Here is a 16,587-nt window from a genome sequence, read left to right as displayed (position 1 = left end):
ATATGAAGAAAGGTGGGATGGAGGTGATAGATAAATAGATAAGTAAAATAAAATAAAGCATTAATAGGCCAGGCAGTCATAAAAAGTCAAAACAAAGGAACAGGTGGATTTCTGTCCTTTGTACTATGTCAAATTACTTACAGATATATTTGAATATGGTAACATATTTGAATATACAGAGACTGAGCATGTATGTTTATGCATATACATATTGGAATAACAGATATTACAGTTTGCTATTACAATACCAAAAGCAAAGCTAGCTCATCCTGTCATTTCCCTAATGGGTTTTATACTGGGGGGGTGTCACTCCCACTGACCCCCCCTCCATTTAAAAATCACTAAGTATTTATTTATTTTTGGCATGCAAAGAAATAAAAGCATTCATTTCTTCCCCACTCCATCCTATGCACCAATTTCTTTCCTCCCTCCCTGCGCCTCTACCCTCATTTGGATAACAGGATGGGCAGCAGACAGGCATAAACACATACCAAATATATATATATATATATATGAGGAAGGGTAAGCAGGAAAAGTCCATTAGTTCAATTATTCGTGCGGGAGGGCAAGGATTTTTCTGCCTGAGGAAGGAGGTGGCACAGACAGCAATGGGGATGTGCCAGCTTGGCCTATTGTTCTGCCGTTGTGGGTTAATTAATTAGCGAGATCAAAAGGGAGGAGAGGGCGGGCTTCGGCATTACGGTAACGATTCAGCAGCTGTGCAACCTACCTCACGTCAATGCGGCCATCTTACAAAACGGCATTTGACTCCATCAAAATGGCTTCCTGGCACCGAGAACCTATAAGCTGTGGCAGGGTGGCCTGGAGTTGTTGAGAGGGTCTCTTCTCAGGGAGAGGGGCTGCCCTTCTTTCATACACAAACACAGACACACACACACACAGCCTCCTCCTACTTGTTCTTTGAGGGCACCGCACACAGCACGGATGGGCTTTCAGGGAGGGGAAAGCAGGACTGAGGAGGAGGAAGTAGGGCAGGGGGAATTAAAAGCCAGAGACGCACGCAGTGGCCCTCCATCTTCATCGCCGTTTGCAGCTCGTGCCAAATTGGAAGTTCCTTATCTCGGCAGCAGAATGTCGCACAGCCTCTGCGCGGGAGACAATAAGGCACAACGTCATTACTCACGGAGTACGGTACATGGGCATAATGCCATGGTTACACACAGGAAGACAAAAACACAGATAATCCCTGTGAACTGATATATCACTGTACACTCTCACACTGTACTCACAGACACAAGCACTCAGCTTTGGGGGCCTTAACGCACAATAAAAGATGGAGCCAGAATTTCTTGTGTGAGGGCAAAAGGATGAGATTGTTTCCCTCTCCTCACTGGCAATATCTGCACCACAGCAGCGCAGAAGTAATGTGAGTCCTATCTGGTAAAAATGACATTTGTCTTACATATATATGGTATGATTCTGGCAGTTAGCAGGCCAGCTTGCAAATATAAGGATTAGTCTTTGGAATGTGTCAGAACAACTTCAGTTCATCCAGGGGAGCTCTCCCAGGTCCTGAAGTACCCAATTCTGGCTGGTTGAACACAGAAACCTAGGAAGTTGCCTTATACAGAGTCACACTGCTAGACCATATTGCCCAGTTTTAGACTGGCAATGGTTCTCTAGGGATCCTTCCTAGCCCCCTCCCCTGGAGATTCCAGGGACTGAGCCTGAGATTTTTTGCATGTAAAGCAGGTGCCCTCCACAAAACCAGCCACCAAACCTGCTCTCTACTGCCTAAATACAGAGACCTGCCCCTTACACACTCTTTGTTCTGGGTCAGTTCCCCTTCACTCTTATTCAAACACCCAACATGGCCAGAACAGGTCGTACACTTTGCTCATCCTTGAATAAAAAAGGCACTTGGTCACACCCCTGAGGCTGTAAGTCTGCCACCACCTATGAGCTGAAGCATGAACACATCTGCTACCAGGATAATTGGTACTTTGTTCCTAGCCATTTGCAACTCACTAATTGGGTGTGAATTAACCTTTGCTACCTTTCTGAATTCAATGCGATTCAGATACCTGCCCTCCCACTCTTGATCTTGCTGGATCACAGGACCAATTCCTACCGCACTGTTGATATGGTGATAGGCAGTAGCTAACTTTTTGGAGGAAAGGGAAGGACCACAATAACCAAACTCATGGATGTTCTAGGAAGTGTGTTTGTCATCCTGACCCAGCCCAAGTTTCCCTGGGGAAGGGAGTGAAGATGAGAAAGTAACAGTAGTGGTAGAACATACTATAAGTCTGTTCTCCCTCACCCTACCTCCAGGATATGTGAATATGTGAAACTGCTTTAGTATTATCTACTCCAGCAATGGGAAACCTCAGGTGTCGAACATGGCAGTCCAGACAGAGAGGCCTGGAGGGCTAAGCTTGACTCATAGGCCTAAGGTTCCTCATACCTGGGGTAGATAACATTGGACTATCTGAATCCCTAACAAACTACAGCTCCGGGATTATTTGGGGGAATAAACCACAGAGCCTAGGACTTGCCGATCAGAAGGTCGGTGGTTCGAATCCCTGCGATGGGGTGACCTACCGTTGCTCAGTCCCTGCTCCTGCCAACCTAGCAGTTCGAAAGCACGTAAATTGCAAGTAGATAAATAGGTACTGCTCCAGCGGGAAGGTAAACGGCGTTTCCATACGCTGCTCTGGTTCACCAGAAGCGGCTTAGTCATGCTGGCCACATGACCCGGAAGCTGTACACCGGCTCCCTCGGCCAATAAAGCGAGGTGTGCACTGCAACCCCAGAGTTGGCCACGACTGGACCTACTGGTCAGGGGTCCCTTTACCTATGTGCTGACTCTCTTCCCACTAATATATTTTCGTCTTATGTCTTTTACATAGGAGCACCCAAAGCAACCAATATGATTGTTTCTGGTTTTCTGGAGTAGATGCTCCCATACATAGAATGTGCATGATTAGAAAATAAAAACCCACCCAGCCCCTCTGCCTTCTGTGTCCAAGTCCATTGACTCACCTCTGCAAGCTGAGAGAGAGAGAGAGAGATGTCTTGTCTCTTTGTGTCACCGCATCCCAAGTCATGAACTCTCAGTCACGTCTGATTAAGGAAGAAGAAGAAAAAAATTCATCTCAATTAGAGAAAGGCTCCCACACGTCTGGATGGATGTCAAGTAATTACTGCTTGTCATTCACAGAAAAATGGACGCCGAAAGAGAATTTAGTTTTCGGATGATCTATGCAGGCCTTAAAATAAGGAATTTGAGGTCTCCGTTTGGTAGGCTGGTTTCCAGTTTATACTCATTTGACAGAATCAAGTAGTAAAGTCATTGCTGAACTACACCACTTTAAGCTGTAGGTGTGTGGGTTCAAGATGGAATGGGAGATGTCAGACGTTTGATTGCTCTCTCACAAAAAACAGAACTCTGTGCTTACTGAAAGTGAGCATAATCCATCCAACCTTCTCCCTAACATGGTATTTTATTATCCAATATGCAGTGTGCATTGGATATATTCACATTGCAGTCTGAAGTATTACAGTCTGCGATGGCACCTCCCCCCCAAAAAACAACAACAAACCACTCAGATTTTTACTATTTCATACTGTCAGTTGTAGAGCTAGGACCTAGGAGCTTATCTATGCATTAAACAATATGAGGTGGCAGAATTCCAAATGGTGCCATTTCAGACCAGAGGTGGAAATATGACACACTCTACCTTGGACATTGTAACCAGTTAGTCTCACGTTTTCCGGTGTACCATATTCTAGTCTATTAAATACAGGGAGGTTTTCTTTTCCACAGGGGAACATTAAAAAATAATATACAATCACCCACACAGGTGAAATTATACAATCTAGCATGTCCCTTAATGCCAGCGTGGCACAATGTTTAGAGTGCTGGGAGACCTTGGTTTGAATCCCCACTCAGTCGTGAAGAACTCTTTGTTTTTTGGGCATTTTAATCTTTATTCTTTTACATATTAAGTCACTTCACCACAAAGAGAACAAAAAAAACCACAAAACAGATCACATCAAATACAAAAAGGTAACATAAAAAAAATCCATATGTTAAGACTTCCGTCATCCTTATAATGTCCTTATAAATCACTTTTTAAGCTGTGTGAAGCAATGAACAAATGGAATAAACCAAAGTAACAGAACTACGAAGTAAAGCTCAGATTAAAGACCCTTTACAACAGCCCTGTAGGGTGGTGTCATCCTGAAATAGGGTGGGGGGGAGAGGCTGAAAACATGTTAGCTTGCCTAAGGCCATGCAACGAGCTCAACTTATGGGCTGAGATAAAATTTAAGCCATGGACTCCTCACCAGTACATTGCAACAGTGAGCTGGTTCACACAGCATGCTAAACTGTGGCTCAGCCATATCGTGTCGGTTTCCAGGGAAAAACTTGCAGCTGCTTTGTTCCTCGCCAGACCTTTGTGCTCCCATCAACCCAAAGTCCAAACCAGGAATCACAGTTAAGCTCTCTCCTTGTAGGGCTGCCACGCGCCCAGAATTCCCCAGACATATCTGGGAATCGTCTGTTGGAAACAGCGTCCGGGCAGAATTTCTGAAAATCACTTGAAAATGTTGGGCGTATGTTGTTGGCAAATTTTCCCCCAAAAAAGCTTCAAATATGTTGGGCGTATGTTGTTGGCAAATCCCCCCCCAAAAAAGCTGAACAACTTTGTCCCCAAAAAGGCTCAACAACTTTTGTTTTGACTCTTTGAAAGTGTGGCAACCCTTGCTTACTACAAGCTGTAACCAATGTTTGATGTTGGCTCAAGAAACAGCAGGTTGACCTTGGTTTAGCTCAGCATTGGTGTCGCTAAGTCAAGGTTCGGCTCAGGGTGCCTTGTGAACCAGGCCAGTGTACCCCCATTTTGCTTCATGTAATTAGAAGGAACGCTAGAAAAAGCAAAAAATAAAACAAAACAAAATTCCTCACCATTAAGCACATTTTCCACCACACACACACACACACACACACACAAGCTCTTTAATCCTGCGCCTTCCTTTCCCAGCTCCTTTTCTCTGGCTGGGTTAGCATCTCCTTTTGCAAGAAGCTTTTCCTTCCCCCACCAGATCCATCCACCCCATGTGCAAAGTGGGAAAACATCATTAGGGAGGGAAAATAATTTAGTTTGTTAATCGGCATCCAATGGTGGGAAACAAGGGGGAGGCCAGGGAGGGAGGGAGACTTGGCGGTTGAGGCTTAGGAAAGGCCAATACAAAGCCACCATTCATGATGTCCAGGGCTGGGGATTCGCATTGAATTAAACAGACACAAAGAGCAAAGGCATTTTTATCCTCCCTCCCTCTCTCTCCCTCCCTCTCTCTCCATGAGAATTATCATATCTCCCTGGCACTAGGAAACCTCCGGCATGAGAGAGTGGAGAGGGAGGGAGAGCAAACTGTGGCCCAAGGTACAGAAGGCTTTGTTCCTGCATGGGATTTATGTCTGGGAAGCAGCATATGGTTTTGTGGCGAGCAACTGGCCACTGCGCACCCGGCTTTAATAAGAACTCCGCTAATGTGAATGAGTCCTTCTCTCGTATCCCCCCCCCCCGCCGGCCACCCTTTGCCCACCCGCCTCGCTCCATTCCGTGTGCCTACAAAGCACCACAACTGTCTGAAAAACAAACAAAATAACTGTTTGCATTTGAAGAGCTAGCAAGGCAACCCCTCTGCCAAAGCAAGCACGAAAAACGGGGTCCAAGGGAGGGAGGGGAGAGAGAGAGAGAGAGATGGACAAAGAAGAAGAGAGGAACTAGACAACAGCCATTCAGTCGTGGAGATGAATCGGTCACTATGCAATACCTTGGCTGGCTACTCTTTCAGATGCCCCAAGTCCCTAGCAATGATCCACGTCTGTGCTTGCCCTGATGAATGCGTTGGCATTTGCTGCAACGAAAGCGTGAATGGTTGGGTGTGCATCCTTAAAACGTCCATGAACTTCGGAAGGTCCCACAGGGTTGTGGCTCTGCACATGGGTGTTTAAAGACACACACCTGACCGCGCGACGCCAATGAGCTTGCTGCAGGGAAATGCCCTCTGCTCACAGCAAACACGACTGTAACTGCCTGTAACGTGCATCACAGCATAAAGGGGCATTTCCATATCACAGCCTTCATCTGGTTTAATTCCTCTCATACAAGGAACCCTGCAAACCTCATTTCTGGGAGGGGGTAGGCACACTGCTGCCATCAGGGCAGGACTTTGGAGGCAGGTGGCCCCCAAAAGTGGAATAAGCAGAAAGGCCCCCAAAAGTAGCTGGGCTGGCTTGCCACATTTTGAAGTGAGCAAGTAAAACACATTACTGTGTAAGGGGAAGAAACAAACGATAACCAAGCCTAGAGTCTAAAAATGCTCTGTCTGCACTGCTGGATGGACATCAACAATCAAGTTTGAAACCCTACTCATAGTAAAACAAGCCCTATAGAAATGCATGTTTCTGATTAAAATGTGTGTGTGTAAATATACCACCGCTTATCAGATATATCACAGTGTCTTAAGAATTTTAAATACCACCATTATAAATGACAACGCAATATTTGATGCCGGGGGGGGGGGTTAACCTAGACTGACAAATCCAGTCAGTGTAGACCAGTGAAAAGGAATCTGTGGCCCTTCAGATGACATTGGTATACACATCCTATCATCCCTGATCTTGATGGCTGGTGCTGATGGAAGTTGGAGCCCAAGAATGGCAGGAGGACCAGTGGTTCACTACTATTGCTGCAGGGAAGTGCACCTTCATATGAGACGCAGACTCCTAGAGTTGGAAAGGGCCTTGTATGCAATTCCATCTAACTAACCCCTTGCTTGATACAGGAAGTCAAGAGCTTGTGCACCCACAATGGGTGGGTGTCCAGATTCTGGTTGAAGGCACCCAGGGAGGGAGACCCTATGACCTCTCTAGGTCATCGGTCCCATTGTCAAACTGCTTGTGCAGTTAAGACAGGGGTGGGAAAGCGCTTCAGCTCAAAGGCCGTATTCCCTTCCAGGTAAACTTTCAGGGACCACATGCCAGTGGTAGGTGGGGCCAGGAGAAAAACTGGGTGGAGGAACAAATGCTAATTGACTCAGCCCACACACTCACTCTAACCTTCACCTAGGCAAGCAAGAAACATTATCAGAGTCCGAGGACATGCCCCCTCCAGGCAAAAACACTCAAGGAGGGTGCAAAGCAGAGCTGGTGAGGGGAGTGGCGTTGAGATAAAAGGGTGCATGGTTTGGGGAGAGTCTCAAGGGCCAGATAGAGAGTGGCCCCCAGGCCTGGGGTTCCCCATCCCTGAGTTAAGAAATGTCTCCTACCCAAATCCACATTTCTGTAACATAAGCTTGTTTGGCCTACTCCTCTGCACCAGGGTAGCTGAAAACAAGTATTCTATGTGACAGCCCTTCACGGATTTGATGGATGTTTTTATGTCCCTCCAGTCTTCCCTTCGTCAGAGTAATCATGTTCAGTTTTTCAGCCTTTCATCCCATGACTTCTTTTCCATGCTCCTGGCCATCTTCACTGCCCTCCTCTGAACCCATATCAGCTTGTCTGCATCCTCCTTAAACTGCATCCCCCAGAATGGGACACAAAGCCATTGAACTCACAACCATAAAAGAAGTAGCAGCCTCCACTAGTTAGCATTTTTAACAAAGAATGAATGAATTCATGGAGAAGAGGGTCTATCAACGACTAGACCTAGATAGACAACTAGGCTGACCTGGTATAAGATGGCTCCTTGTTTTGCATTACTGGTCTTCTTCCAACCTGATGCCCTCCGGCTGTTTTGGACTACAGCCCGAATCAGCAGGGTCAAAGGTCAAGGATGATGGGAAATGTAGTCCAACATCTGGAGAGCACCTGGATGTTGACAGTTGCTATACGCACTTAACTGGGCTTTCAGTCCTATTGAACTCATTGGGATTTACCTCTGAATAAGCACATGTAGGTTTGCACGGCGATATACCGTTCAGACACACCCACCCATGCCCCCAAAAAATCCCTCTGCTCATCTGTTTTATATGAACTACTTGAAAACAAAGGACAGCAAGCTTAAGGGAGAGACTGTGAGAAAGATCTCGGTGCACAGGGTTACTAAAAGTTGGGTGGAGGGGAAAGAGAGAAGGAGAAGCACTAATTAGCACTCGGCCCATCACCTCCCATTAATAGCTTGTCACTGTTTCATTGATGTAGCTGAAGGCAAGGAAGTTGAGATGTGTGATGCTTACCTGTCTCTATCTCATTAACAGAATGCAGGGTGAGAACAGACGTTTATTGCCTGCATCACAGACAGAGCATCACAGACAAAGGCGTGCCCCTCTTGCGCAGCCTAATTATTGAACTGATTTCTGAGCAGGTGTGTGCCATTGAGTGCACCTCTATGTTCATGCATAGATAATATCAACAAGGGTGTGTGCCCATATATGGAGGATAGCCTCCTTTTGGCTCTGAAATACCCACACCACAAAGGTCATGTGAAATTTGGATTCACAAGGGTCTTATTTACTCCCTATCTGGAAATCAGGTTGGCAAACTTTTAACTTGGTAGGTCAATCAACTTAAACCTAAGTCGATTTGTCAGTCAAGGGACCTTTTGTTCAGTGAGACTAAGATGGGGGCATGCTTGTTTACGTTTTAGGGCTGTTTTGGGGTCAGCTGTGTTACCATGCGGGGAAATAAAAAGAAAATAATAGCTACTACATGAAGAGGCAGGCATTGTTTGTTAAATTATTACGTTACCCCAGCTGTCAATATATCAAAAAAGGTACATATAGAATTTTTTTTAATCAGCTAAATAACAGTTGATCAATTAAAAAAAAACCTATTTAATTCATTTAGAATCCTACTGGAGACTGTTGAGGGATGAGCAGGATATCAGGATAAAAATGATTTACAAGAGGGGTGGAGAATCCAGCAACATCTCCAGGGCTCCCCACCCCCACCCCCGATTTACCAAGTCATCATAAACACAGAAGGCTCAAGTCATTTTCTCCCCCACTTCAAAAAGCTGGATTTTTGCAGCGGCAACAACTGAAGTACTCGTGTGCCAATAAAAATCCATTGATGTCAGTACATTATAAATAACTAAGAAAAGGGTGGGGGGAAGGATCTGAATATGTATTCAAATAGACACAAGGTCCAGTTTGCTACCAAAAAATGGTGCGTATCTTTCATCTGTAGGCATGCATCAAAACACACCTTTCAACATCTCTTAGCCAGAGATGCAAAGAGCTTTTGAAAGCAAAAACAAATCTTTGACAACTATCTGGGTGGGGAATGGGGAGGGGGAGAGAAATATAGAACAGCAGTTTAAAAAGGGATCATTTTTTAGCCTACAACGGGGTTTTCTTGTCACCATATGCAAAAACAACCCCATTAATAAAAGCATGAACGTACATCAAGGAAAGGTGCCACAGTAGCAACTATAGCCTAGTGCTGGGGACCCCCAATATGGTGTCCATGGGCAACACAGCACTCTCAGATATCCCTCATGGGGTTCACCATGCTTCCTTCCCCATCTCAATTTTCAAAAATTGGTTTTCTGGTCATCTGAGGAGCTATTGGAGGGGGGGGATTGCCTGCTCCTTTCTCATCCACATTTTACTTGGTTTTTTTGGTGGGGGTGAAAATGGTTTGGAATGGAAGCAACTTCTCAGCCTCACTAGGTTTTCTTCTTGGAATGAGTAGTTTATGGTTTCTTATATTCCCCCAAATATGTCCCTGGTCCCACATAGGTTGGGGACCCCTATACTAATGCACTGGGCCCTTCAAAATGGCATACAAATTCAGGTGTCTGCACCATCTTTATACAGGACTTTTACACCTATATTACCGTATGCCCCAATCACAAGAATCTGCACTGGGTAAGCCATCTGCAGCCAAACTTTCCCTGAAAGGAGAAACAGAGCTGAGCTCTAAGAAGAAGAAAAATATCAGAGCTCTTTGGTCAGGTCAATGATGATATTTCAGCATCACAAGTCAGAAACTTCCTGGCATTTTTGCCAGCTTGCTCATCTATTGACCAAGAAGTTTTAAAAGACCCACTGAGTTTTTCCTCCATTAACTAAGAGATGAGTAATTGTCTAGTGAGTGTATCTTGGATTAGGAATTTTCAAGGTGGTGAGGTCATTGTTAAAAACTCAGATATATAATCTAATCGCCAATGGCACATTAAACCTAGGTTATTGTTGTCTGTTGTTTGCAATGGAGATGATGATGAGGATGATTTCATCGCTATGCCGCTTTATATTTTAAAGAGCAAAGCTCAAAGTGGTTTACAACACATTAAAACTTCAAATAAAGCATTCCAGAATAAAACAAACGAGAGCTTCGAGGAAAATATTTCAAGTCCTCCTCTAAGTGACATTTTGCTTTCTCCAGTCACCAAACTGGCAACCATAGATTTCCAAGTGGTCTCAACTGGACCTGCTCCAGTCACAAAACACGCCTGGTGCCTGGCTGAATTCTAACACCAGTGAGGTTCGTGCCTGTGGTGTTCCAAGCTGGGGAGAGGAGAGACTTTGGACAGGATGTCCTTAATATGACCCACTCTTCTCCCTTCTGCTGTTGCTGCCTAATCCCCACCAGTGCTCCCAGAGAAAGGGCAGGTGAGTAAGCAAGCAGTGGCTGCTGGCTACGGTTCCTTGAACCCCCCAGAGCAGGGGGCAATAGCAAGTGGAAAAACAACAGAGTAAGGGGTTCTAGAGATCAGCACTGGCCCCTTTCAAAGCCATGAGCCTTGGCTGGTGCCCAGCAATACCTATCACCAACACCAGACATAGGCAAACTCAGCCTTCCAGATGTTTTGGGACTACAACTCCCATCATCCCTGACCGCTAGTGTCCTGTTTGCTAGGGATGATGGGAGTTGTAGTCCCAAAACATCTGGAGGGATGAGTTTGCCTATGCCGGACCAACACCATTTCTGTACACCTCTAAACTAAATGCAATGTACATTCATTTGGATGTGAGGTATCTAAGTCATATGCATTTCTATTCACATTAGAAGCCTAAAGCAAAGGAATTAAGTTTTGTGACACACGGCATCCTATCCCCACTGCCCTTATTCCTTCTTTAAGATGGACAAACTACAGTACAATGCTGCAGCAACAGTGGAAGCCGCAATTCTTAAAAGCACAATAGGACCCTTGGGGGGTGAGATGCGGCAATCTTTAGATACTAGCCTACAATAGGAATTGATAGGCCACTCTATTCCCAATCCATGTCAGTTTCAAACATCTATATTCCAAATGCCCTCCTGTCCCATTTCAGCATAAAGTCTGCAATCCTTCCCCCTATTGCCACAAAAAAACAGTATTCACATGTGTTTAAAAACAAGTGTTCAAATAGGAATTTTATCGCAAAGTAAGCATTTCTAAAAACATCCTAAAATAAATCTTTGCAAACCATTTTGGAATGTTCCCAGCCAAGAACTGTGTCACAAAAGTCCAAAGGATAATTCCATTCCATACTTCATACAAATCCAGGAACCCTGGATCAGGTCAGCTCCCAAAGGACTTTTCAGAGATCAAAATCCTTGAGCGTCAGAGGAACAGAGCCTTACATCAACTCAGTCCATTGGTCCTCCTAGCTCAGTATTTTCTACACTGGCAGTCAGCAGTTTCGAAGGATTTTATATAGGGGTCTCTCTCAGTCCTTCCTCAAGAGGATTGAACTGAATACCTTTTGCATTCAAAGCAGACTCTCTGCCACTGATCCCAAAATCCCCTGAACTCAGCCTTGCCCTTCCTTCAGCATCTTGTATCCACTGCTTATTCTTCCCCTTTCCTTCAACTTCCATGCCTTTCCAACACGGCCAAGCATCAGGGACAATGGGAGTTGTCAGGGACAATGGGAGTCCAGCAATATCTTGAGGGCCACTGGTTCCCCATCCCTGCATTGAAGTGTGGATGACAGTTAAGCATCTGCAGTCGCTAGCTGCAATTTAACAAATCGCACAACCAGTTTTGTGTACCCAATTGGGGCAGGGGAAGAGAAAGAGAACTTTGAGCTCACACAGCAATCTGCTTTTGAAAATGAGGGTACAGTGGTACCTCAGGTTACATACGCTTCAGGTTACAAACTCCGCTAACCCAGAAATAGTGCTTCATATTAAGAACTTTGCTTCAGGATGAGAACAGAAATCGTGCTCTAGAGGTGCACCAGCAGGAGGCTCCATTAGCTAAAGCGGTGCTTCAGCTTAAGAACAGTTTCAGGTTAAGAACAGACCTCCAGAACGATACAAAACCGCCAATGCTTCTTTCTTTTTTTAAGAAGTGATGGCCATTGCTTACATTTGATATTTTATTTTTCATTGAATTTTAGAATTCAAAGCATTCCCTATTGCAGTGTTGCCACAAAGCCTATTGTCAGAAGAAAACACGGGTGTTTTACCTTCACAGGAAAACTATCTGCCAGGTTTGGACGTAAAATGGAAGGGGAAATGTGAAGCATCTATTTCATCAAATCTGGTCTAAGGAGCAGGCGGTCAAAGCGTGGGCAGACTCACCAGTGGCTGGCTTTCAAGAAACCTGAGCCACAGAGCCCGTGCTTTCACGTCAGCCTCGACGAGTGAGAAGTAGAAACTTTGAACTGTAATTACAGCATTGGCTGATTAATCACATTGATTAAGCAGCCCAAACTTGCAGCCCTGGTTTTATATAAATATATAACCATATACACACCGTGCATTTCACAACTTGGTGCCTATTCACATTCCCCTGCAAATGTTGATAATCACAGGTAAATTCTGAGAATGCCCAGAAGTAAGATGTATAACCCTGATTGTCACATATACACAAGTCAACACTAATATGCTGCAATCACATTGACTGTAGGTGCCTTTTAACATTCAGTTACGTATATCTGAGTTTTGCAAAATTAATCTGAAAACGTTGGTATTCGCCAATTTTGAGCATTCATGACAACATATTAATTTAAAGTGTCTGTGCAGCAATATATATATATATATATATATATTTGCTTTCGTAGATTTTCACGGGTACAGGAATGCAGGTTTTGGTGTCTTCGGGTGTCTTCCCGTGTAAGAGTTGGGGTGTCTAGGCGACGTTTCGACGAGGTCTCAAGCACCAGCCTGAAGATGACGAGTGAGACCTCGTCGAAACGTCGCCTAGACACCCCAACTCTTACACGGGAAGACACCCGAAGACACCAAAACCTGCATATATATATATATATATATATATATATATATATATATGCATACTTCCTCATTTTACATTCAAACCAGTGCTTCAAGATTGGCTTCAGAGGTCCAGCTTCTTAGCCTATAATTGGCAAAGATCCAACTGAGATAGGAACTTCTCAGTGGTGGCACCACAGTTGTGGAAATCTCTCCCTGGGAAGATCCAGCAATCCCCTTCCCTACCATTTTTAGATGCCATTTGAATATGTTTTTATTTCTGAAGGTGTTTAGATAGATAACAAAAGACCAATCTAGATTAGTGATTTATCGCAAGTGCACCATGTTCTTGACACAACAATAGTGTGTTATTAGTGGTGCATTTATTCTACTTTATTAGTTGTTAGCAATTCTGCAATGCTTCCCCATTGAGAACACATTACTACTGCTCTCCAGAGTGACCACAGCCCAACAAAAGCAGGACAAGCAAAACTAAAAGCTCCAAACAAGTTACGGGATTTCAGCAAGAAATGACAAAATATGGACTGAAACAGCATCGTCACCCCAAAACTTTTGTGGGCACAAACTGCTTTGAAAGCAGTATTGCATATGGCCACTTTGACAGGAGCCTGAGTGCAAATCATCATGAATTCACAATAAAAAGGACACCTGGAGGGTTTTCTGAGCAGCACAATCGGTGCTCTGCTGCTTTTTTTGAAATTAAAAAAACGGTGTGTATTTTTAGTGCATTATTTAATTTTTAATACAGTATATTATTGTTGCCATGTTTCTTGTAATGCTAAGCCGCTTTACAAAATTAGTTTGAACAGCAGGGTGTAAATAAATCATGCAAAAGAGAGCTTCGCCTGAGAAACGGCTCCGAGACAAAGGGGCCCAGAATCTCTCACCACACAAGCTAAATCACACCTGCACTGTCTGCGAGCCACCATCCTTTGTGTAAGGAAAGTTTAAAATGTTTCACTGTACTCTTCTGTACGCGTTCAAACTTTTGCAGGAAACATCAAGAAAGAAACCTACCTTTCGTGAACAATACATGAAGCTTCATAGCAAGCCAGACCATCAGTCAGTTTAGCACAGGGTGTGAATCTTTCATCTGTCTTTATTGTATGCAATAAGCCATCCTCCTTTTCCTGTCCGGTTTTCAATCAATTCCCCAGTTACAAAAGTCTAAATGGCCCAGTGAAGATACATTTCTGAAGGGGGACTGTCTTTCTGGATGTGAGATATAAACTTACTATTTCACATAGCCCAACACTGTGTATCTTGGAAGCAGCGATCCAAGGTTCTGTCACCAGAGATTCTTTCAACTTATAATTCTAGGGACTGAACCCAGGACTTTTCTCACATGAAGACACAGCATGTGCTCTGCCAGTGAGCTATGGGACTTCTTTCTCAGTTTCACTTGAGGAAATTCCACAGAGGAGAGTAACCACACTAATCCCAAGGCAGAGGCTGCACCTTGCAATGAGACACACGCATCAGAATGGAAATTCATGACAAAAGCTGCCAATTGCCCTCTGCAGAGTCCTATGAAGGCATACACGTGCAAGAATGGATCCCTGGGCTTTTTGCAAAGCTTTAATCAGGGGGTTAGTTCTTAATACAGACAAGAAAAACTAGATAGTACACCAACCCTTTAAAAGCATCATCAACAGGAAGAAGAGAACTTTCATGCTGGAGAGTTGTATTCAATACTGGTCCTACTCATAGCTGGTCCATTAGTGGACATAATAATAATAAATAATAAAATTTTATTTATATCCTGCCCTCCCCAGTAAAGCCGGGCTCTGAGTGGCTAACAACAATAAAAGTAACACAGTATTCTAAAATCAATTCAAAATCAAATGAATGGCAACCACTGGGCCAGAGTTCTATGAGGATCACCAAAGGAGGAGGTCAGACTGTGCCTTGGCCAAAGGCCTGGTGGAACAGCTCTGTCTTGCAAGCCCTGCGGAAAGATATCAAGTCCCGCAGGGCCCTATTCTAGTTCCCTTAATTTCAACGGGTCTGCTACAAGTAGAACTTAGCTTGATACAACCCATCAATATCCACGTACCATCACTGTGGCTCAATAAAGTTTATTGCTATTTCCCCTCAGAAGTAAAGTGAAAAAATGAATCAAGTCATAACAAACTAGTTGCATATTTTCCTTATCATGTCACCAGAGTGCATCAACATGAACACTTCATGTGGGCACAAAATGAGCAAAGGCCTATTTCACCCACTTCCAAAAGATGGTACTGCCCAGTTCTTTTTTTCCCCCCTAGAAAAATAGGTGCTGGAACTCACCATGAACTCTTCATACTCTTAAAAAGGCAATGGCACCCGCCTGAGAGGTGCCGGAACTGAGGTCCGGCGAGTTCCAGCTGAAAAAGAGCTCTGGTACCACCTACATCAAAGATGCCCTGCATTAGGGGTTGCCAGATTTACATTTCAAGGTGACTGGAATCTCACATTTTAAAAATTCATACAGGAGAGAAACCATAAAAAGCTGGTCTAGAGTAACAGGCTAGGGTGATGTCCACTGTTTCCAGGGACTGTTCACATTGTGAGACTTTTGTGGGTAAGCTGAGTTTGTTTGGGCCTGGAGAGAGAGCCCAGAGGCTGAGAGGAAGGGTGTGTCAAAAGGAATCAATATTTATTTATATATATATATTAGTAACTGTGTATTAAGGTAACATTTTTATAGGTATTTGTTTTTGCAATATTTTGTTTAAGTTGTCTACTGTTGCTTCAGTTTTTTGTATACCACTTGGAGATATTTTCATATATTATGCAGTATAGAAATTTAATAATAATAGTAGCAGCAGCAGCAGAATGGGTACTGGAGAGAGGCATGATTTGGTGGACACCTGGAATGAAAACATCTTGGGTTCAAACCTTTTTCTAGAGCGGAAACACTGGTTTTGCCCAGGTGAACTACATCTCTATAGTGAGGCTGAGTTGTGAACCAAGGAGGTTTCTGCCACCAACTCACAAGCTAGCAAATTTCATTCTCAGTCTCCTCATTGAACAAATTAAAATGGGAAGAAGTGGAGGTTTACAGCTCAGTGGCTGAGCAACTGCTCTGCATGCAGAAGGCATCTCCCGGTGAGACTGAGGAAGGCTCCCTGCCTGAAACCTTGCAGAGCCACTGCCGCTTAAGTTAGATGAACATTGAGTAGTTGGACCAATGGCCTAACTCAGTATAAGGCTACTCCCTATTTTCCTAACAAGAGTGACCCATCATACAGAGCTATTCTAAGGATTACCCAGATAATGTAAGTGAAGTACCTTGGACAAATTAAAACACGCATGTGAACAGACCCCTTAGCTAGCACAGTAATAATAATGGTACTTAACATTTATATGAGGCTTAAGATTCTAAATCTTCATCTAAAATGCTAAGTGCCATTACAGTGGTACCTCAGGTTACATACGCTTCAGGTTACAGACTC

The 16,587-nt window shown here is 44.1% G+C and overlaps 1 long non-coding RNA gene across 2 annotated transcripts in view; it reads right to left on the bottom strand.

Moving 5' to 3' along the window:
• Positions 1 to 16,587, bottom strand: part of LOC310693410 — a 93,429-nt gene that overhangs the window by 50,533 nt on the left and 26,309 nt on the right. Inside the window, exons 3-4 of one of the 2 annotated variants that reach the window (XR_014519140.1) lie at positions 3,003 to 3,087; positions 731 to 1,104 (exon numbers count right to left, since the gene is read on the bottom strand). This is a non-coding gene — a long non-coding RNA (uncharacterized lncRNA). Of the gene's footprint in view, positions 1 to 730; positions 1,107 to 3,002; positions 3,088 to 16,587 lie in introns of both variants that reach the window. The other variant, XR_014519141.1, reaches the window with a different exon arrangement.

Source organism: Podarcis liolepis (assembly GCF_965112155.1).
Source record: "Podarcis liolepis genome assembly, chromosome: 14".
NCBI lineage: Eukaryota > Metazoa > Chordata > Lepidosauria > Squamata > Lacertidae > Podarcis > Podarcis liolepis.
This window is presented reverse-complemented; position numbering and strand designations above follow the sequence as displayed.